The sequence below is a fragment of the Urtica dioica genome, chromosome 8, assembly GCF_054948205.1.
Source record: "Urtica dioica subsp. dioica isolate 48M chromosome 8, U.dioica_male_clone48M_v1_H2, whole genome shotgun sequence".
Classification (NCBI taxonomy): Eukaryota; Viridiplantae; Streptophyta; class Magnoliopsida; order Rosales; family Urticaceae; genus Urtica; species Urtica dioica.
The window spans coordinates 19,497,502-19,521,098 of NC_142763.1; positions in this window are offsets into that span (position 1 = coordinate 19,497,502).

Genomic DNA, 23,597 nt, shown 5'->3' on the forward strand with positions numbered 1-23,597 from the left:
AGTTTTTTTAAAAATTCATTTGCTTGTGTTACTAAGTATTCCAGGAAGCCTAATGAATTAATTTTAAAGGTCATTTTAGCTATCATGTCTTCTTAGGGCTATTCTGATCTGGAGAAAGCCGCAATCAATAGGAAAAAACCCCATTTCTCGAAAGGAAGAACTTGAAATTCTTTTTCCTTTCCCCAGCCTTTTTTTTACCATTAGCAAGAACTTGTTTCAGTTGCGGATCATAAGGAATTCGAACAACTGTCTATGTTTTATTTTCTTATTACATTAATAACTTCATGTTTCTTTACAGCAAACTCTTCCTCTCCTATCAACCACACAGTCACACCCAAATGGTAAATATATGCTTTTCTATATTCAGCTTATACCATATTTCCTTTACGCTACACGCTTTTACAACTTGTGTTCATTTTATGCTGCTTACTTTTACTATCATGTTGGTACAACAAGTTGTAGTTATCCCTGCCTAATAACGTAATAAATACGTACTGCAGGAGCACGGACTTCTACTGACACCACTTCTGAATCTGTTCCTTCAGAAACGGTACTGAGTACTTTTCTGGCGTTGAAGAATAAGAACTCTTCCATAAAGGTACAAGAATATGTACATCAATTATTTATAAATACAGTATTTATTTTCATGGCGATTCCATCATAAAGAAACATGTTTTCGGGAAAACCTTCCTTTCTCTTGAGAATACTAGGATTTGGAAAAAAATACTTCCCAGTACGCAGGTAGAAACATAGTTTTTTTTTTCCCCGTTTTCTATCGTAAATTGTTAGTAACTGATTACATATCCAAGCAAATGTTTTGTAGATATTATTAGTAACTGTCAAGAAATGAAAAATCAAATACAAACTAAATGGTTGGGGACGTGCTATTTTAATCCTTGTTTTAACTTCAGGAAAAAAATGTTTTCCCAATAGAAATAGCTTAGACAAAAAATTAAAATGTTAATTGATCGGGGATCAATTATATTTTTAGAATAGTATATAGGTTACCGACACTTGCTCTTGCATTGTTTTTACATTATGTATTTTTCAGGCAAATAAGAAATTAACGACGACATGCGAACGGTCTAAGGTCCCCTACATGTCGGCACGCCAATTATTCTTTGCGCAAGAGCTTCCGGATATAGAGAGTAAGTCAATATGAAATCCAAATCTCTTTCACGCTTTTGCTGTTCTGATTTTGTTTTCACACTTGTTCGATACAGCTGTCGCCACCACCCTTTTCCCCTCTTCCTCTCTCTCACCCGCTCCCTCTCCTTCGTCCTCTCTTCCTCTCTCCCGCGCGAGCGCCGACCCCGACTGCGTGCGCGCCTCTGCCGACTGCGCGACCAGCGACCGGGCGCCGCCATCTCTCCCTCTCGCCTGTTGTCTTTCTCGACGCGCGCTTCCGAGTTCTCTGCGCGACTTGACAGGACTCTTTCTCCTCCGCCGAGTCCGCCTCTGCCAAGCCGCTTCCGCCCCGTCGCTGACCTCTGCTCTGTCCTCGCTGGCAACGACGCTTCCGAAGAATCTCGGCCGCCCGATTCCTCTGTCTTCGTCATCAGCTTCCAGACTTTTAGGTTTGTAAATTAGGGGTTTTTTAATTGTTTTCTAAGGTTTGAAATTGTCATCTGATTTGGGGATTCCGAAATCGTGGTTGTTTGGATTGATTTAGTTGGTGATTCATGGTTTTTGGTTGATTGAGATTTTAGGCTGACTTATTGATTGAGTTTCAATTAGATTGATTGATCTCATTATGATTTCAAGAGTGTGGATTGTTAATGGTGAAGTCCTACATCTTGGCATTGTGTAGAGTTCTTGTTTTTCTTAATTTCGGCTCGGCAGATCAAGTGGCGATCCACTTGATGCGAAGACTTTTAGTTCAAGTTTCCGGAGCAGCTCCCTTGGAGAAGGATCTTGTAAAGAAGTTTAAGCGCATGCCTGATCATCTCAAGGTATCTCTCCTATATTTTTTTTTATACACATGTACCGTTGCAAGTCTTTTGTTTCACTGCTGAAATACAAGCTAATGATACGAAAGCAGGGAAACCCTTCCATCCCAGAGAACAAGTTATTCAAATAAGTGCACTAAGAAACCAACGTAAAGAGATGGGGATATATGTGAATTTATAGGAGATACAAGATAACTTACGTATGCATAAATATGAATTAGCTTACAGTCACTAATATGGGATATGTTAGCTTACAGTCACCAACGTATGTTACCATATTTCAGCTACTGCATCTTTTTTTCATGTTCAAGTTATCTTTCAACGTGAGATGTTAGCTTACAGTCATTTATATATATCTCATTAAGCTCTATATCGGATTTACAAAGCTAATATGGGCTTTGTAGGATCATAACATACGTTTGATATTTTCCTCTGAATATTCCGAAAATAAAGAAAGATGAATTTGTATAATGATACGGAAAGAGTACACGAAGTGAAACCATACAATTTGAATAAGAAAGTGGTTTCACGTCAGCAGGAAGCGAAAGACAGCTGGCATGTTTTAGAAGTTATCTTGTAAAGGGTGTAAATAATGACTTTTGTAGAGTTCTTCTCTGGTATCCAGTTGTGTTTCAGCTTGTAGTTAAGTTGCAATGGAACAAACATATTTGTTCAAATCTGTTGCCTTTACTGGTTATATATGTTTGGGTTGTTGCTATTATCGGTGTAAATGTCAATATTTCTCTACCGATGTTCGCCAGGTTCATTACAGAAATGCAAAAAGCTTTACGTTGTTCACTTGTCGGAGAGAGAGTACTCGCAGTTCCGTTGTTTGAGCTCTACGACAACGTCCAGGTACAGAGGTTATGGGATTAGGTTGTGAAAGTTTAGTTCATACTTCATATTATGATTTTGTTTTCTGTATGTTTAATGCTTCATAGAGAAGAAAAGGGACTCACCCTTTATATTATAAGGGAAACATAGCATGTCACAAACAAGAGGCTCCTACTGAGATGGGAAATTCCGGGCATATATATATATTTCCTACTTATCATTTTGTTTATGGTGTTGTAGTTTCCTGAAATCATTGACCAAGGGTCCACAAACAGGAAGAAGTGAGGCTGTCACAGCATGACTGATGTAGAGCGTAATATAGGAAAGAGAGATAATCGCAAATTGCAATATTGACTTCTTTTTACTATTTCATAAAATCTACCAAATTACATCAATGGAGAATAATACTTATAGAGTTGAAAAGGGCGTAAAAAAGGAAATAAACCATAATCAATGCACCAAATTCTAAAATTGAAATGAAATAAAACTGATCACAATTGATGCTCATAATTCGTCCGAAGTGGAGAAAATTTGTCCTCGAATTTGTAAGGGTGTGTTTTTTTTCTTATGGACACTGAGAGGTTCACAAAGACTGATCTTCTCGGCCTTCACACGGGCGGTTTGTCGGGAGGCTTCTTGTTAGGAATCAACATGGAATCCACCTCGATTTTCTTTGTGTCCTCATCGATCCACGCTGAAATTTTAAGCCTGTTTCTAAGTTCTTATTTTCTTCATTAATTATCATTTTATTTCTTAATTATCTTTTACATTTTTCATTAATTTTTATTTGGTGAAAAAATTCTTCTATTTTTCTATTTTATTCTGTTCAAAATCAGCTCAGTTCTTATTTTCTTCTTTTCTTTTTAAATATTAACTATTTCGAAATAAACTATCGTTATTTTGAACAAAAGAAAGTGAAATAATTGTGAATGATGTTTTTCATTTTTCAAATATTATGTGAATGATTTTGAGGGCATTTTTGTTATTTCGAAAAACAGAGTTATGGAGTCTTCAATTTTAAAAGAGATAATTAAACAATAAACTTAGAATATTTATTATTTGATAGAAACCTCAGATACATGGATTAAAATTGCTCAGATAGATATGCTATTTTCCGGCAAAGAATGATTACGATTGTTTTTTTAATTTATTCCGAAAAAATGTGTTGAATTTGGAGCTTTTAATAAACACTTAAAAATCTCTGTTGTGTCAGTTTTAATCCGGTGATTAAAAGCTGATTAGTTGTTAGTCAATCGCTCCTAATTACACAGGAATGCATTAAATAGAAACCAATAATTTAGCTATTCCTCAAAAATTTGCATAGCAATAGCAAGTCTATATAATACATTCAAACCAAGCCATTAAAACTAGTGATCAAACAAGCTCAACCTTACAAAGACGTCAATGACATTCTCTGCTTCCGTTCCTCTTTTGTACTCGCATTATATTATTATTATTTATAACTAGTTTCAGTTGAGCCAATTTGATCACCCATTAAAGCCTCTCTTTTTTCACACACAGCTTATTTATGGCGCGATTCAGTAAAGCTAAAGATCGGGACACCATTTCCGGAAAGGAGATCTTGGTGGATCGATCGTCAATCCTTAAAAACGACCTCTTTCGAGATGGAATAGTGGAAAGTGAAGTTGTGGGGAATCCACTCGATGCCCTTGGAACCTTTCTTGTGGACGAATTTGCTTCGAGAATCGAGCATCAAATTATCGACCATATCGGCCAGATAAGCAGTTGTCAACCCGAGTCCTTTGCGAAAGACTCCACGATCTTCGGGAGAAGAATCTTTTGCTCTTTCTGCGCGAACAAGCTCGACCGGATGAGCACATCTCTTGCTTTTTCCATCTCCTCGAACACCCTTTTCCGAGTAAATACACGAACCTGAAATAAAAGTCAATACTTACTAGACGTGGTGCCCAAAAAAAAAATTGTCCAAACTCCACATCAGATTGGATCACCAGCTTTTATTTGAAAAGGCACGTCCGGTTTGGTTTCAAGTAATGGAAACCGCAGTCCAAACGAAATCGTATCAGAAATTTTTTATTATTTTCAATTTGCAAGGATTTAAAACTTGTTAATTAAAGATGAATCCGTGCTTATTTTAAGACTTGGTAGCATGGATGAAATTTATACGCCGCTTCATTTACTTGGAGTTTCGAAATTTGAAAAAAAGAAAAATTTAAACGTATCCAAAACGATAGTCTGGTTAAGATATCTTAACAAGTAAAAATTTATTTTTATTTTTTCTCAGGCACAATTCAGTCTCAATTTCAAACGATCTGGTCTAGTCCGGTTAAGATAATTAGCAATTAAAGACCCCTACTATGAAGATTACTAGGCCAACAAGTAAAGAAGAAATATCAGGTGTACCGCGGGATCGGATTTGCTTCCCAAGCAAATCGAGAAGTGTAGAAGAGGCTCGATTCTTTGGATGGCAAAAGGTCTCCGAGCATCTCCAATTTTGAACCTGCTCTTTAACGAAAAAAGCATCCTCAACCACTGCTGATAAACAACAACAAAAAAAGGTAAGGCAAAAAAGCAATGATCAAACAGTTTCAATGATATTAATAAAATGAGAATCGGTTTTAATTGTCCCGGTCGAGGTAATCGACACCCTAGGATGGAATTCTGAATCGTATCGACGCTTATGGTATGACTTCCAAAGTTAAATGCGACCTAATTTACACACATTCGAAAGATCATACCGAGGATAATTCAGAGGCTTAAATTAGATTAAAAAACACCAGGTTATACCAGAGGAACTTAGGTGATAATGTTGTATATCAAAGTGACGGCGACAGAAGAAAGAAAGTACGAATGAGTGAAATGCTATAGCTTCCATGCATTTCAAATCATCTGTGCTTTCTCTCTTCTGTCATCGTCTATAAACATATAGACCACCATGTTTCCTCTAATTAACAAAAACATAAATATAATAAATATGTATGTATATAAAAACATGCTGGCAGCTTCACTTTCTCAATTGTAAACATTAACAATCGGAACATATATGATATATACATATATTTATATATTACAAGTGCGGGACTCTTATGTGCGTGTGGGCATGAAATAATCGATTAGGTGGGCTTTATATTTATAGACGAAGATGACGCTGAGAAAGAGAAAGGAGAGAGAGGGGGAGAAGAAATATTAATACAATATTTATGGCTATTAAAAATGCTTCGCACGTCGGTTAGTCGGTACAACGACAACTGTCCAAACATTGACGACAAGAGAGAGAGAGAGAGAGAGAGAGAGAGAGAGAGAGAGAGAGATGGGTTGGGAGTCTTGGGACTTGGAACTCTTTGCTTTGGGGTGGTGGTGTATTTATAGTGGAGGAAAAAAAAGAGGGTATATTAATTGAGCCGTTGATTAATTCAAAAAGCACATACTTTACGATGTATTTATATTATTATTGGAGAAGAAATATTAATACAATATTTATGGCTATTAAAAATGCTTTGCACGTCGGTACATCGACAACTGTCCAAACATTGACGAGAAGAGAGAGAGAGAGAGAGAGAGAGCAGTACTATTCATAAATTAATAACACAATAAAAAAAATAAAAATAGCAGCAGGGCTTCGTAGCACAGACAATAAATTTGTGCATTGTTTGAGTTGTTTACTCGAATTTCGAGGAAGAAGACGCTGAGAAAGAGAAAGGAGAGAGAGGAGGAGAGAGCAATAAATTTGGCCCACCTAACTTTCTTACCGATTAAATTGTATGAGTAAAAAAAAATGACTGATCGCTTTACATCTAATTAGAAAGGAATGGTACCAAAATAAAGGTAAAAGTCACCACGCACGTTTTAAACTTGTTGGGGGGTTCTAGTATGCTTTACGCCTTTACCTCTCTTTTGTCTCTTCTCATGTGGCTTGTCTGTCATTTATCTGATTTAATTAGATTTAATTATGATAGTAATAACCAACCAGATGCATTCCCCCTTTTAAAGAAAAAAGAAAAAACAAAAAAAAGAGTTGCATAATGATAATGTTAATAATAAAAACCAATCTGAGCCGACAGTATAGACATCTGTAATATATATAATAGTTCTTTTTTTTCTTCGTTAAAACTGTAATATATTATTATTGGAGAAGAAATATTAATACAATATTTATGGCTATTAAAAATGCTTTGCACGTCGGTACAACGATAACTGTCCAAACATTGACGACGATCTAATGAACTTGAGCATATTTTTTATTTTATTTTGCTTATTAATAAACTAGGTGGACATTTTGCTTGCTTAGCTTTTCATTAACACCGCTTTGTTGTTGTTTTTTTTGTTTTTGTTTTTTTTTTTATTATTTGTAGGGAATTACATTAAATTATATTAATGAGAAATGTTGATATAAAAAAGCTTGAAGTTCATACGAACGTGATAAATGGTAAATAAATAAAAAAACATATCATGAGGTAAAATCATCGTAACAAAATAACTCTTCGAATAGTTAATAAAAAATTTTCGACTGAAAAACATAGTTAGCTTAATTTATATAAAAATAAATCTCAATATGTCCGAATTTCAAAAAATAGATTTGATGATGGATAAAACTTTGGATTAGAATCCCAGAGAAGAGCATAATCAGATTATTAAATATTAACTATAAAGTAAACAAATATAATAAAATAAATAAAACTATCTGAACATAACTTTACGAGTAATAAATCATTTTTCAATGGAATAACAAAGCTAATAGGTATTTAGTTGCAATTAAATCTCAGTAACTATTGATCTAAAAATAATATTGATGATGAATAAAAAATCCATGTAATCATCCAAGAGTACGAATTCACAATTTAGAAGACAAAAATGAAATTTACAGAATTGGTATACAAAGTGATGAAAATGATTATTTAGGATGTCAATAATTAAAAATATTTAATTTAAATTTTGTAAATAATTTGACTAAATGTTAAATACACATATTTTAAATATTTTTCTCTTTAAATAATTTAGTATTCATTTATAATAAAATAAATTTGATAAATTATAAAGATAAAATTAATAATTTTACATTATTAGTGAGATTGTATATAAGTCACGCTCTCAGGCAAGGAAGGAAGGGTGCAATATGCACCCTTTTTAAGCACGCAATTGATGATAATTCTCATTAAGTTAACAATTAATTAAATAACTGTTAAGCCGTTTTTTGGTTTTAACATTTGAGTACACGTGGTGGGCCTGGAATAGTCACGTGCCTAGTATTGGATCGGCCCAAATTACTTTCCGAGAGTCCAAAGGGCTCAAGGAAGTTCGGGACAAAGCCCAAAGCGTCCAAGAGCTTCAGAGGATCTTAGAATCGCAAAGAGGGAAATAATGCTTTGCTTTCTTCTTCGTCGGGAATGCGTTCTTCGTCTTTGATTCCTGGCCTGGAGGTTGAGCCTACCTGGAGGTCGAACCTGCCTGGAGGTCGAGCTCGCCTGGAAGTCGAGCCTGGCCTGGAGGTCGACCCTGGCTGGAGGTCGAGCTTGCCTGGAGGTTGAGCTCGTCTGGGGGGTCGAGCTCGCCTGGAGGTCGAGCCTGGCCTGGAGGTCGACCCTGGCTGGAGGTCGAGCTCGCCTGGAGGTCGAGACTGGCCTGGAGGTCGACCCTGGCTGGAGGTCGAGTCTGGCCTGGAGGTCGACCCTGGCTGGAGGTCGAGCTCGCCTGGAGGTCGAGCCTGGCCTGGGGGGTTGAGCTCGCCTGGGGCGTCGAGCTCGCCTGGAGGCCGAGCCTGGCCTGGAGGTCGACCCTGGCTGGAGGTCGAGCCTTCCTGGAGGTTGAGCTCGCCTGGGGGGTCGAGCTCGCCTGGAGGTCGAGCTCGCCTGGAGGTCGACCCTGGCTGGAGGTCGGGCCTGTCTGGAGGTTGAGCTCGCCTGGGGGGTCGAGCTCGCCTGGAGGTCGACCCTGGCTGGAGGTCGAGCCTGCCTGGGGGTTGAGCTCGCCTGGGCGGTCGAGCTCGCCTGGAGGTCGACCCTGGCTGGAGGTCGAGCCTGCCTGGGGGTTGAGCTCGCCTGGGGGGTCGAGCTCGCCTGGAGGTCGACCCTGGCTGGAGGTCGGGCCTGCCTGGAGGTTGAGCTCGCCTGGGGGGTCGAGCTCGCCTGGAGGTCGAACCTGGCTGGAGGTCGATCCTGGGGGGTGTGACCGTGCTCTTCGTGAGCTGCCTACGCACCCGCTTTGCCGGATCAGGTCATGACGTAGTTCAGGGCGAGTGTGTTTGCTATGTGAATGGATTCTTGGATTTTTGTTTTTTTTCCTCCCGCCGAGAGGTGGCTCTCGGTTTTTGTTTATGATCCGGGATAATTTTGAAGTTGGGAGAGTATTTGGCTGAGAGAATTCTGGGGTTGAGAGAATATTGGGGTTGAGAGAATTTTGGGTTCAAAGGATTCTCTGTCCCTTTTGATTTGTGTGAGTGAGCTATTTATAGGGAAAACATGCCGCTTGTTGAAAATTTGCTTGTCACTTGTCGCTTGTTGAAAATTCGCTTGTCGCTTGTTGAAAATTTGCTTGTCGCTTGTTGAAAATTCGCTTGTCGCTTGTTTTAGTGATGCATATTTTTAGCATTTGATTAAATTGTCCTTCTATATTGTAACGTCGTTTTTGCAATTGAGGCGTCGTTTTTACCATAAGAAAAAGACGGCATAACATTAACCCCCCAGTTTCGCGTGCGACTTGTCGTGTGGGAAACTTTGCTTCTCATCCTCTTCTTTATTGATTTATTATTTATAATATTGTATGTGTATAATATCTTTATTATCTTTTTAGGAGAGGTGACTAATCCGGTTATAACTTTTGAAAAATACATGCACAAGTACCCACACATTTGCAAGTTGCGTAGGTTTCTTTTTAGGCATAGACTTATATATGTATTTTGATGTACTATAGGTAGCCAGTTTTTATATCATCATTACTCCGTGTATAGGTATATGCCCATTATCCTATTTATCATTTATTATTATTATTATTATTATTATTTCCTATACTCTGTGCATAGATTGGTTTACTCATTTGTTTTTTTTTTTACTTTAACACCTACCCCATGCTCTCTTTCTTTAAAAACTGAGATGTATCCGGGGATTGAGCTGCCATCACAGGAGCGTAGCAGAGTTGAGATCAGCAAATCTCCTTGGATTTTCTGGCTTCCTTCTTGAGGTTGGTTTCTTCTTTGGTGATTATATATATTCTTTACTTCTCACTTTGCCATTTCTTTCTTTTTCACTCCGTCTCTCGACCCTCTTGTCCCCTTCCTTGAATCTTTCTGGCTTTTCTTCCAAAATACTGTGATGACTCTTAATAATCTGATCAATGGTGGGCCTAATTCGCCCCGTGGTCCCAACGACCTAGTGGTCCCACCCGATTGTTCTAGAGCTTTTGACACTTTCGATTTTGGTGAGTCGTGGGTGTTTGATGACTTTCCATGCGCTTTTGGCGAAGGTATGGGTTCCACAAATTCGCCTAATGGTTTCGGTGATGGCGACCTCGATGCCTTTCTTGATGTGGTCCTCGGACGGAGGCCGGTTCCGCGTGTGTCGGGTCTGTGTTTCGATGGGAGAGGTAATGTCGTTCGATCAGAGGCCCATGGCGAGTTGTCTCGGTCCCCGCTGGCCGTGAGAGGCTGCGAGGTAGGTCCAGCGAATGAAGATGGTGTCACACCGGGTGTTCTCCGGAGTTTGGAAAGTGATACTCCCTTGACTTCGACCGCTTTTCTTCACAAACGGGTCCCCGTCGCTGCCGGCGGACTTCGGAGCATCAAGGGGTGGGTTTCTTCCGGCGTCGATGGGCGGCGAGGTCGGTCTGGACCGAGGCTCTGTCATCGGCGGGCCTTCGTTGACATCAGGGGAGGGCAACGTAGACGTTCTTCCGAATGCCTGCTCGTCGTTTGCCGCAGAGGGCGTAGAGGCTCCAGCAAGCGAGCATCGTTGTAGCTCCCTAAAATACGGGAAGAAGATGTCGTTGTTGCTCGAGGCGTTTGGTCATTTGGTCGGAGGTGAGACTTCGGCACGTCACATCCCAGGACGCGACGACGAAGGCCTCGGTGCCAACTCCTCGGCGAGCGGCGAGGTGAGTTTTCCGTCTCTTGGGGTTGATATTGATGATGATGGTGATAAGGTTGTTATGGCAGAATGCTCTGAGGGAGAGGTCGAGTCTTATTGGTGCAACTCGTTTATAGTTGAGCCCCCAAAACGGCCGCGGTCTTGGTCGAGGCGGTCGAGATGCGGGGATTTTGCTGGCCTCGATGCCGTGAGCTTGACAACGGAAGATAGAGTTAGGTTCCTCCGTGAGAAGTACGAGATCCCGCCGAAAATCTCCATCATTGTTCCCTCCGTCGATGATTATTCCGACCAGCCACCCGAGGGATATACAACCGTCTACGTGGAGAGTCTTAAGCATGGGTTGAAGCTCCCTCCACACCCCTTCATATGCAATTTGCTCGAGAGGATCAAGCTGCCACCCGGTCAACTAAATCCAAGGAGCTATTGGGTCATCGTGGCTTGTTATATCATGTGGTTCCGGGAAAAGCACCGTGAAATGACGGTGTGTGAATTTCTAAGTTTGTGTGCTGTGATTCCGAATTACAGAACGAAAGGGTCGTTCTTTCTTCGTAACAATACGTCAAAAAAAAAACTCGACAAACTACCCGGCACGGGGCGTGAGTGGGTCGATGAGTTCTTTTACACGCACGTCGACTATTTTGGAAACATTCCCCTTGGTTTTCGTACATCGGCTGATTGCCCAAAACCCCCTGATTAGCGATCCGAGGTTGCTTCTTTTCTTGAAGGGATACCTCTTAGTGATCGCGAGGCTAACTTGTTTCTTGACGACAAGCTGTGGGAAGAGGTTGGGTGGTTCCCTTACCGTTCGGCCGACGAGGTTCCATTGCTGTTTTCGCGCTCTTTTCCGTCCTCGGCAGAGTCTGGTGGTATATTAATAGGGTTTTTATTTTTATTTTTTATTATTGCTATCACAATTTGGTTCCCATATGTATACATATCTCCATATTTGACAAGAGAAAAAACTCTAATTCTCTCGACGATCCCTCGCAGGTATGGCGGCTTATGGGGCCCGAGGTGTTACAGGGCCGGGACTCTCTGCGGGGCGGTCGTTGCCGGTTCCTCTTTTTGGTTCGGAGGCGTCGCTCCCTTCGCAGCCCTCAAGGGTAGGCTTATCTCCTCGCGCTACTACAGCATCTATGTCAACCATAAAAGTAGCGATTACTAGTTCAAAAAGAGCGCGAGATGAGGCTCCGTTAGTGGCTTCCTCGCGTGCCAATTTTGGGAAGAAGTTTAAAGCTCCTCTTCGCTCGTCGTCCGACATAGTTGTCAGGTTCTCGGTCGCTGACTCCTTTGGCCCGTAAAGGCATTAGTGGTATCGAGTCCACTCATGCATTGGAGGTGACTAAGTTGGATCGGATGACCGCGATTGCCCTTGCTGAGTTGCTGACTCGCGAGGCCCGACAGGTTTTCCTCCACGTGCATGGCCCAATATTTTCTTTGTTCACCATCTTTTCACCTCTTTTATATACCTATTTTTTTTTTTGTAGTGCTATCTGGCTTCTGTTGCAACTAAGCAAAATGTTCGCGAGTTGGTGAGGAAATTAGGACACGAGACCGAGGCCCGTCGTCTGGCACAGGTGGATGCCGATGGTCGCGCGGAGGCCCTCGAGGCTGAGATTGCAGGGCTCAGGAAAGGTGCTGTGGATGATGCTATGAAGATATGTGAGCAAAGAGCCGAGCTTCAGCGTTTGCGTATCGAACTGGGGACCATTCAGGCGGAGCGGGCTAGTTCGGCTATCGACTGGGCACACCGCGACTTGGTTGCATACTGGAGTGGATCGGGAAAGGAAAATCCTCCGGAGGGAGCGGAGAGATTCTCCGCCTTAGATGATAGTGACTCGTCTCTTTCCCCCTTTTTTTGTGATGGACTAACGGCCTTATCGCCCCTTTTTGTATGTGAATTCGGGCAAACTTCCATTCGTCAGGATTTTTCTTTTTGATGGCGCGGTCGGTTGTGCGTCTCTCAAGACCCGTTGTGTTTTTTGCGGGCCTCGATTTCGGGTATAACTCTGACGACTGGGCATTTTCCCTTTTTTGCGTAGTTTCTGTGTTTGTATGCTTTTGGGAAAACTGTCATTTGTTGGTTTTTTCCTTTTGGTGGCGCAGCTTGTTTGAGCGTCCTTCTAGTCCGCTCGTCTAGTCGAGCTCGTCACCAGCTAGTCGAGCTCGTCACCTCGTCTAGTCGAGCTCGTCACGTTGTCCAGTCGAGCTTGTCTCCTCGTCTAGTCGAGCTCGGCACCAGCTAGTCGAGCTCGTCACCTCGCCTAGTCGAGTTCGTCACGTTGTCTAGTCGAGCTTGTCTCCTCGTCTAGTCGAGCTCGTCACGTTGTCCAGTCGAGCTCGTCTCTCGTCTAGTCGAGCTTGTCTCCTCGTCTAGTCGAGCTTGTCTCCTCGTCTAGTCGAGCTCGTCACCAACTAGTCGAGCTCGTCACCTCGCCTAGTCGAGCTCGTCACGTTGTCTAGTCGAGCTCGTCTCTCGTCTAGTCGAGCTTGTCTCCTCGTCTAGTCGAGCTCGTCACGTTGTCTAGTCGAGCTCGTCTCTTGTCTAGTAGAGCTTGTCTCCTCGTCTAGTCGAGCTCGTCACGTTTTCTAGTCGAGCTTGTCTCCTCGTCTAGTCGAGCTCGTCACACAGTCCGTGACGAGCCGGAATGACTTCGACACTTCGTCCAAACGTCTTTTTCGTGTTCGCCTTTTCCCTTCTTGCGCCTTGAGCAGGCTTCGAGGTGGGTCGGGTTCTCGATGGCGCGAGTTCCCTTATCTTGGGCTTCACAAGATTCTTTGAGGTGTGTTTGGAGTTTCAATGTTGCGAAATCTCATTTCTCGGATCCCGTGGACACTTTGAGGTCGGTCGGGGTCTTGATGGCGCAAGTCCCCTCATCTCGGGTCGTACGGGATTTTTTTTTAGATGTGTTCGGAGTTTCAACGTTGTGAAACCCCATTTCTCGGATCCGTAGACGCTTTGAGGTTGGTCGGGGACTTGATGGCGCAAGTCCCCTCATCTTGGGTCGCACGGAGTTCTTTGCGATACGTTCGGGTTTCAACGTTGCGAAACCCCATTTCTCGGACTCCGTGGACGCTTTGAGGTCGGTCGGGGACTTGATGGCGCAAGTCCCCTCATCTCGGGTCGCACGGAGTTCTTTGCGATACGTTCGGGGTTTTAACGTTGCGAAACCCCATTTCTCGGACTCCGTGGACGCTTTGAGGTCGGTCGGGGACTTGGTGGCGCAAGCCCCCTCATCTCGGGTCGGTCAGGAGCGCCTTGCTTACATAATACACGGGCCATTGTATCTTCTCTTCTTCTCGGACGAGGACAGCGCTGACCGCCCTCGTCGACACAGAGAGGTACAGGTAGAGGGCATCGCCGTCCTTGGGCTTCGCTAGGAGCGGTGGCGTGGCGAAGTATGTCTTCAAGTCCTGGAATACGGTTTCGCACTCGTTGGTCCACTTAAAGTCGGCTCCTCCTTTGATGGCTTGGAAGAAAGGCTGACATCGGTCGGTGGCCTTGGAGACGAACCGACTTAGCGTAGCCACGCGTCCAGTGAGGCTTTGGACTTCCTTCGCCTTGGTTGGGGACCTCATGTCCAAGAGTGCCTGTATTTTTTCGGGGTTGGCTTCGATGCCTCGCTGGTTGACGATAAATCCCAGGAATTTCCCTGAATCTACACCGAACGCGCACTTGTTCGGGTTCAACTTCATCTTGTACTTTCGGAGAAGGGCGAAGGTCTCCTCCAGGTCTTTGACGTGGTCAGGCGCCTCGAGGCTTTTGACGAGCATGTCGTCGACATAGACCTCCATCGTCTTCCCGATTTGCTTGGCGAACATTTGGTTTACCAAGCGCTGATAAGTAGCTCCGGCGTTCTTCAGCCCGAACGGCATCACCTGGTAACAGAATAGGCCTCGATCGGTGGTGAAAGTGGTCTTCAACTCGTCCGGTCCGTACATTCTGATCTGATTGTATCCTGAGTAGGCGTCCATGAAACTCAAGAGTTCGTGCCCTGCGGTGGAATCGACCAGCTGATCGATCCTCGGCAGGGGGAAGCAATCCTTCGGGCAAGCCTTGTTGAGGTCGGTGTAGTCGATACAGATTCGCCACTTCCCGTTCGACTTTTTCACCATGACCACATTAGAGACCCAACTAGGGAACTTGGCCTCGCGGACGAATCTAGCGGTGATTAGCTTCTCGACCTCCTTGTTGATCGCAAGATACCTTTCGAGGTTGAACGATCTTCTTTTTTGGATTTTTCCCTTCTCTCCAGGGAGTACGTTGAGCCTGTGGGTGATAATCTCCGGGTCGATCCCCGGCATGTCTGCGTGTGTCCACGCAAAGACGTCTTTGTGTTCTTGGAGGAACGCTCCGAGCCGATCTTTTAGTTCGGCTGGCAGGTGTGCTCCGATCATGACGACATGTTCGGGGTTGGCGCTGTCGAGTATCACAGGTACGAGGTCGCTCGACGCCTCTACTTTCTTGGAGTTGGCTTCTTCTCGCGGGTCCAGGTCCTCGAGTGTTTGCGCCTTGCCGATCTCGCCTGAGAGGTCGTCTCCGACCTCACATATGACACTCACCATGGCGTCGCCTTTCCTGATGCGGGATCCCTGGACGTGCGCAGCGTGTTGAGCGTCGGTCGCCCTATAATGACATTGTGAGTGGAAGGTCGGTCCACAATTAGGAAGTCCACCAGGCGCGTGACCTGGGCTCCCCCCTCCTGTCCAAATGTGACTGGGAGGCTTATGGAACCTTCTGTGTAAACGCACTCTCCTGCAAACCCGAAGAGCGGGGTCTTGACTGGGGTTGGACGAACTTCTCCAAGGTCCATCCGGTCGAGGGCAGTTTTGAATAGGATGTCGGCTGAGCTCCCGTTGTCAATGAGAATCTTCTTCACCATATTGTTTGCTACTTGCGTCTTGACAACGATGGCGTCGTTGTGCGGGTGCATCACCTGGCGGGCCTCTGCCTCGGTGAAGTGGATTGTTTCGTATGGCGTAATCGGGCATGTGCTCTGGGTGAGGTTGATATGGTGGGAGGGACCCTCTCCGTTCGCCGCTCGCGCATATTTCCTTCGTTCGTGCGCGGTATCTCCCATTTATGGCCCCCCAAAGATAGTGGTTACCAAGTTGAGTGGGGCGTTGGCCACGTTACCTCGGGTGTTGTTGTTGTTGCTTCCACCCGCGACAACTTCTTTCCCACGTTTCTGCCGCCTGTCGTTTTGGGGAACCTGTCTCCTCGGTGCGGGGTTCGGATTGGCGACCATGGCCATCACGAACTCCTTCAGCTCGCCATTTTGGATGTGACTTTCGATCTGCCTCCTGAGCTCAAAGCATTTGACGGTGAGGTGACCGTGGTCTTTGTGGAAACGGCAGTACTTGTTCTTGTTGCGTTCTGATGGGTCCTTCGCCATGGGTCGGGGCTCGGTGAACATGTCCCCGTGCAAGGCCAGAATTCGATCCGGCGTAGCTTTGGGTGGCGTGAAGTCGGCGTTCCTCTGGAACTTCTCGACTAGTAGGGGTCTCTGTCTTGACGAGGGTCGGACGTTCGAAGCCGCGGCGCTGGCGCCCCGGCTCTTCTTTCTTCGTTGTTCGTCGTCGACCTCGTCCTCGTCCCTGCGCCGGTTTCCCCTCTCGCGGATCCTCCGACTCTCGTAGTACTCCTCGACGGAGATGTGCTGGGTAGCTTGGGAGATGAGCTCCGTCATCGTGGCGGGTCGCTGCTTCACCAGCGACGTCAGGAGGTCGCCAGCCCGTAGGCCGTCGATGAAGGCGTAGACAGCGTCGCTATCCTCGTAATTGTCCACCTTGTTGGACTCCTCGATGAACCGGTTGAGGTAGTGTTGGAGCGTCTCGGAGCCGCCCTGTTTGATCGTCAGGAGGTATGATTTTTCCTTTCTCCGGACCCGTGAGGCGGAGAAGCGAGTGAGGAACCTCTCCTGGAGGTTTTCGAACGATTGCACGGACCCTCGCACGAGCCTTTGGAACCACTCGAACGCGGTACCGGTGAGGGTGAGACAAAATGCCTGGCACATCGTTGACGGGGATTGTCCCGCCATCCTCATGTTGGTCTGGTACTGGTGGATGTGGTAAAGAGGGTATGTGCTTCCGTCATAGAGCGGCATGGTGGGCGGACGGAAGCTCCCCCCGGTGTCGTTAGCGAGCACGTGTGCCGCGAATGGCGAAGCCACGCCCTCGATCATGCTTCTCACCAAGGGGGTTCTTGTATGTGCTGCCTGCAACTCTCGGATTTCCTCTCTCAACACGTGGAACATGTTAGTTACTTCATTATTTCCGGCATGTATGGTGGTAGGCGCAAATCTGGTGGTACGTTCTCTTTCATTCGATGCTTGATCGATCAGAGTGATATGTGCTGCTGGCGGCGTTGCCGTAATTGGAGGGGAGACTTCTTGTGGTTCGCCTGTTTCGGGGACGGCTTGGCGCCCCGGGATCTCCCATCGAGCGTTGAGGTGACGTCGTAGATCCACGTTGGGCACTAAGCGTCCTGGCGACCCCGTACGTCGCGGCCCAATCTATCGAGAGCAGACCTTCGTGATTCGGCTCCGGTTCCTACGACGGAGCGGGCGGCCTGGGGGATACTGACGCGTTGTGGGTCGGTGCCTAAGTTATGCGGTCCATGTTGATCTAGCCCCCGAGCGGTTCTTCGTTCTGCCTGGTGGTGGCGGTCGATGTCTCGAATACTTGGGTCAGGGTCGTCGTCTTGTCTGCCTTCGATGTTCGCATTTAGTGTTTGCCCTTGTTCGCGCCTTTCACCCCCAGAGTTAGCGTTTTGCGGGCGTCCTTCTCTTGCATGGGCGTGTAAAGTCATGACCCTCTCCTCTCGATCTCTAGCGAACTCGCTTGCTAGCAGGAAAAGACTGTTCTCGAGGCGCTCCATGCGACTGTCTCGTTCGACGAAGACAGTGTCGAGGGCAGGATTTCTAATGCCGGTGGTATTTGGGTGTGGCAGAGGCGCGGTGCCTGCTGCCGGGATGACGTTTGGTGGCGAGGTTTCTTGACCGTGCCTAGCCTGAGTTCGGGCCCGTGTGTGAAGTGCTACGCTCTCCGCCTGTTGAGGGGCGTTGCTCCCAGAAGCGGCGACGCGGTTGGACATTTTGCAGGAGATTTTTGCCGGAGGAATCTTCCGGTTATGATGATTTGGCGGATTAGTCCTCCGGTCTTGAGACTTTCGGTGGAGGATTCTTCTGGTTTTGAAAAGAGAAGGTCTACCAGGGAGGCTTGTGATGGTCCCGTGAAGGGAGGTGGATTTGCCGGTGGAGAACTCGTGGTTGTTTTCGAGTCCCACTCCTTCTAGCGCCAAAATGTTAAGCCGTTTTTTGGTTTTAACATTTGAGCACACGTGGTGGGCCTGCAATAGTCACGTGCCTAGTATTGGATCGGCCCAAATTACTTTTCGAGAGTCCAAAGGGCTCAAGGAAGTTTGGGACAAAGCCCAAAGCGTCCAAGAGCTTCAGAGGATCTTAGAATCGCAAAGAGGGAAATAATGCTTTGCCTTCTTCTTCGTCGGGAATGCGTTCTTCGTCTTTGATTCCTGGCCTGGAGGTTGAGCCTGCCTGGAGGTCGAACCTGCCTGGAGGTCGAGCTCGCCTGGAAGTCGAGCCTGGCCTGGAGGTCGACCCTGGCTGGAGGTCGAGCCTGCCTGGAGGTTGAGCTCGCATGGGGGGTCGAGCTCGCCTGGAGGTCGAGCCTGGCCTGGAGGTCGACCCTGGCTGAAGGTCGAGCTCGCCTGGAGGTCGAGCTCGCCTGGAGGTCGAGTCTGGCCTGGAGGTCGACCCTGGCTGGAGGTCGAGTCTGGCCTGGAGGTCGACCCTGGCTGGAGGTCGAGCTCGCCTGGAGGTCGAGCCTGGCCTGGGGGTTGAGCTCGTCTGGGGGGTTGAGCTCGCCTGGAGGCTGAGCCTGGCCTGGAGGTCGACCCTGGCTGGAGGTCGAGCCTGCCTGGAGGTTGAGCTCGCCTGGGGGGTCGAGCTCGCCTGGAAGTCGACCCTGGCTGGAGATCGGGCCTTCCTGGAGGTTGAGCTCGCCTGAGGGGTCGAGCTCTCCTGGAGGTCGACTCTGGCTGGAGGTCGAGCCTGCCTGGGGGTTGAGCTCGCTTGGGGGGTCGAGCTCGCCTGGAGGTCGACCCTGGCTGGAGGTCGGGCCTGCCTGGAGGTTGAGCTCGCCTGGGGGGTCGAGCTCGCCTGGAGGTCGAACCTGGCTGGAGGTCGATCCTGGGGGGTGTGACCGTGCTCTTCGTGAGCTGCCTACGCACCCGCTTTGTGGGATCAGGTCATGACGTAGTTCAGGGCGAGTGTGTTTGCTACGTGAATGGATTCTTGGATTTTTGTTTTTTTTCCTCCCGCCGAGAGGTGGCTCTCGGTTTTTGTTTATGATCCGGGATAATTTTGAAGTTGGGAGAGTATTTGGCTGAGAGAATTCTGGGGTTGAGAGAATTTTGAGTTCAAAGGATTCTCTATTCCTTTTGATTTGTGTGAGTGAGCTATTTATAGGGAAAACATGCCGCTTGTTGAAAATTCGCTTGTCGCTTGTCTCTTGTTGAAAATTCGCTTGTCGCTTGTTGAAAATTCGTTTGTCGCTTGTTGAAAATTCGCTTGTCGCTTGTTTTTAGTCATGCGTATTTTTAGCATTTGACTAAATTGTCCTTCTATATTGTAACGTCGTTTTTGCAATTGAGGCGTCGTTTTTACCATAAGAAAAGGACGGCATAACAATAACTATACCATAAAAATTTGGAGATATGACAAAACTTAAATTTACATATGACTTTATATCTGAAGAGAGCCCTTAAATTAATTTATTAGTACATAGAAATTTTTACCGATTAAATTGTATGAGTGATAAAAAAAATGAAGGTAAAAGTCACCACGCACGTTTTAAACTTGGGGGTTCTAGCATGCTTTACCTCTCTTTTGTCTCTTCTCATGTGGCATGTCTGTCATTTATCTGATTTAATTAGATTTGATTATGATAGTAATAAGTTAATAACCAACCAGATGCATTCCCCCTTTTAAAAAAAAAAGAAAAAAAAGAGTTGCATAATGATAATGTTAATAATAAAAACCAATCTGAGCCGACAGTATAGACATCTGTAATATATATAATAGTTCTTTTTTTTCTTCGTTAAAACTGTAAGAGTATATTATTATTGGAGAAGAAATATTAATACAATATTTATGGCTATTAAAAATGCTTTGCACGTCGGTAGTGTACAACGATAACTGTCCAAACAGACGACGATCTGTGGAGAGAGATAGAGATAGATATGAGAGGTGCAGATAGATATAGGTAGAAAGGAAACAGCTATAGATGTAAAATAGGTAGCTGGGGATCAATAAATATGTATCATTAAGAGAGATCAGCTTAAAAGACAAATTAATACCACAATAAAAAAATAAAAATAGCAGCATTGTTTGAGTTGGTCTCATATGGACTAGCTAGCAATAGCATTAGCATAGTAGGACTGTGCTACGACAGTAATGTTGGAAACTGTTTCAATGAGTTGGAAATGAATGCAAACACAAACTGCAAATAGGATGGCAACGGGTACGAGTAAAGTCGGGTACACCGATTTCGTTACTCGTACCCGCTATAATTTATATACGTTCCTGTTTAATTTTATTTATTTATTTTAGGAAAACAAAATAATTTTGGATTGGGTCTTCATGACAAAGTCTTGAGAGGCATATTATGTCTCTAATCTCTCTATGCATGCATTACTCAAATATTATATATATTAAATTTTGGTTATGTAAATATCATAAAATTTATTATTATTATATTCATAAGCTAATATTTTTTTTAAATAGCATAACTCTATTTTTTTTTCACTTACCCGCAACTACGCGAGGGTTAAATAACTTTATATAAATCGAAAGCTGTTGTTTTTATTAATAGCGTTTCTTTAATAAGTGATTGAGATTGGCCCTCTAAACTCTCATTCTCTCTAACCTTCCAATACTGACACCATTGCAACTTGCCCAAGAAATTAATGGTGTGCGACAAATATTTCACTTTATCTCTATGCACTCACAAAAAAATCCAAAGCATCTCTGCACTCATTTCTTATCTACCATATCACTTTATCTGTCTAGTCTTGGTAGTTGCCCAAGAAATTAATGGTGTGCGTATTTCACTTTATCTCTATGCACTCACAAAAAAATCCAAAGCATCTATCTGTCTAGTCTTGGTAGTTGCCCAAGAAATTAATGGTGTGCGTATAAAAAGCCTAATTTATTTATTTTAATGATGAAACAATCACTTGAAATAAATTAATGGTGTGCGTATAAAAATAAATTAATGGTGTGCGTATAAATTAATATGCTAATTGATTCTTTCGGAAACAGTAAATAAAATATTTGTTAACATATGGAAAACTAGTTATTTGCTAGTAATCCTCTGAAATTACTAAACGGGTGTAAAATAGTTGTTCAACTATGAATGAAACAATTTGTTGACCAGCTGATCGTTTTTAAGCAGTTCTAATCTTTTATTCAAAGTGATAAACTAACAAACAATCAAATAGAAATAAAAAATACAAGACCACTGGTAATTATGTCTGGTGTAAACCACCACTCAAAGACACTGATCATGATGTGAAAACAGACTTTTGGCGTCACTTTATCTAAGAGCAACGCTGTAGTTTTAATTCTGTAATGAATTTATACATATAATGTCGCACGCACCTAACTGGACTCATTATCGCACACACATAATTACTCCTTACAACATTGTGAACCTTACAGATGCATAACTCGACTGATTATCTACAATTATTGATTAGCAGCGCTAACATTTTTTGTATGAAAGAAATTTATGTTTTTGTAGGTCCTCACCAATAATTCCACTGTTTCTTTTCGCTATGATTTATCATTTATGGACCTGTGGCTGTGGTTCCCACATTTGCATTGCATCTTTGCAATTTGCACGTTGTTTCAAAATGTGATTTTACGCAATCTGCTGTTTGAACGGAAATTAATAATTAATCAGCACCAAACAAATGTGGCTATTTGATATGTGTTATTTTATACCTATTGTTGTCGCACGAAAATGAACAACTATTTAAAACCTCGGGCGGTTCGATCCATGGCCGGACCACGTGATCGCACCCGGGCCAAGAGTGTGAACTCGATAGTCTCGAGCTAGGGTTCTCTCCGATCAACCCGCCTCTCGGGAGAGGTAGGGGGTGAGGAGGATGAGTGACCGTGCCTTGGTTGTCGGCTGCCTACGTACCCGTGCGTGGGATCAGGTCAGAACGTAGTTCAAGCGTATGTGACGCAGTATGAGGCGCGGAGCCTTGGCGGAGAGGCGTGCTCGACGAAGGAAACGGGGCACGAGGAGTCCTCGGCAGCGTCTCGGAACTTCGGAGATCGCGTACGCGTCTAGCGTGTTAGACGCGCAAGGGTAGCTCTAGTTGAGAACCCTAGGGGCGTGCTTGAGCACCGGAGAACGTTCGGTCAAAGGGAGCGACGTCCGGGAAGTTCCCGTGAGTGCTTCGGGACCTTTGAGAACGAGGGAGAGAGAAGAGAACCTGCTTCAGGCCAAATATGGCATCCAGAGAAGCAGAGAAATCGAGCGTGTCGATAAGAGATGAAGAGAATTATTAGATATTCTTGGATATCTTGGGATGGCTTTCCCCTCAATGGGAGAGGGTATTTATAGGTGTTTGGGAGCCTTAGAAGGTCCCTTTTTCGTCCATGTGGGACTAGGAATGCGTGTGGCATCAAGTGGAGGCGCACGGCGCGCGCGGCGCACAAAGGGCGGCGCACAACGCGCGGCGCGCGGCGCGCGGCGCGCGGCGCAGGGGGCGCGGCGCGCGGGTCACCGGGCGCGGCGCGGGACGCGCGGCGCAGGACGCGCGGCGCGGGACGCGCGGCGCAGGACGCGCGGCGCAGGGTTCCTTGACCGGCGCGGCGCGCTGCCTGGCCGGCGCGGCGCGCTGCCTGCTGCCCGGCTGGTCGGTGCAGCGCGTTGCGTGCGCAGTGAGCGGCTCGTCTTGCCGGGCTCTTGCGGGCCTTCGAATGCCATTCTTCTCACGTGAAATATGAAGCTTTCTACTTGATGAGAGTGACTCGATCCGAGGGGCAAGGCTTGGCCCGGCGAGAGCGACTAGCGACTTGATTCGAGGAGTGACTCGAGGATGACTCGAGGCTCGACTCGAAAATGACTCGAGGCTCGACTCGAGGAACAATTAAAGGCTCGACTCGAGGAACCACCCAAGGCTCGACTCGAGGAGCGAAGCTCGACTCGAGGAGATTGACTCAAGGCTCGACTCGAGGAGCGAAGCTCGACTCGAGGAGTCAGGAGTTTGGGCAAGGGCTTGAAGATTTGCCGCTCTTCAGGACCTCCGGCCTGACCATCGGCCCTTTGAGCGACGTGCCTTCTTGGCGTCTCGGGTTTTCCGAAAACGACCGACAACATTAGCCCCCCAAGTTCGTCGTTCGGGAGGCGTCCCAGCGATGAACTCTTTGTTCTTCTAGTTGGGTGTTTGAGGAAAACGTTTCCCGTGCCTTGTGGCCCCGAGGAAAGTTTTTTTTCTCTTTTTTCTTTCTTTTTTTTTTTTTTTTTTTCAGGTGGTGGCCGCGCGGCGCGCGCCCTGGACGGCGCGGCGCGCGGTCTGCGCTGCACGACCCGCGCGGCGCGCGGGCTTGGCGCGCGGCGCGCCCCGTGCGCGGGGCTGGGTCGCTTCGCGCGGGAGAACTCCGACTTTTTGGAGTTTCTACTCCGATTTTGCTCCTTGTGGGAGTAGGATTTCGACTCCTAC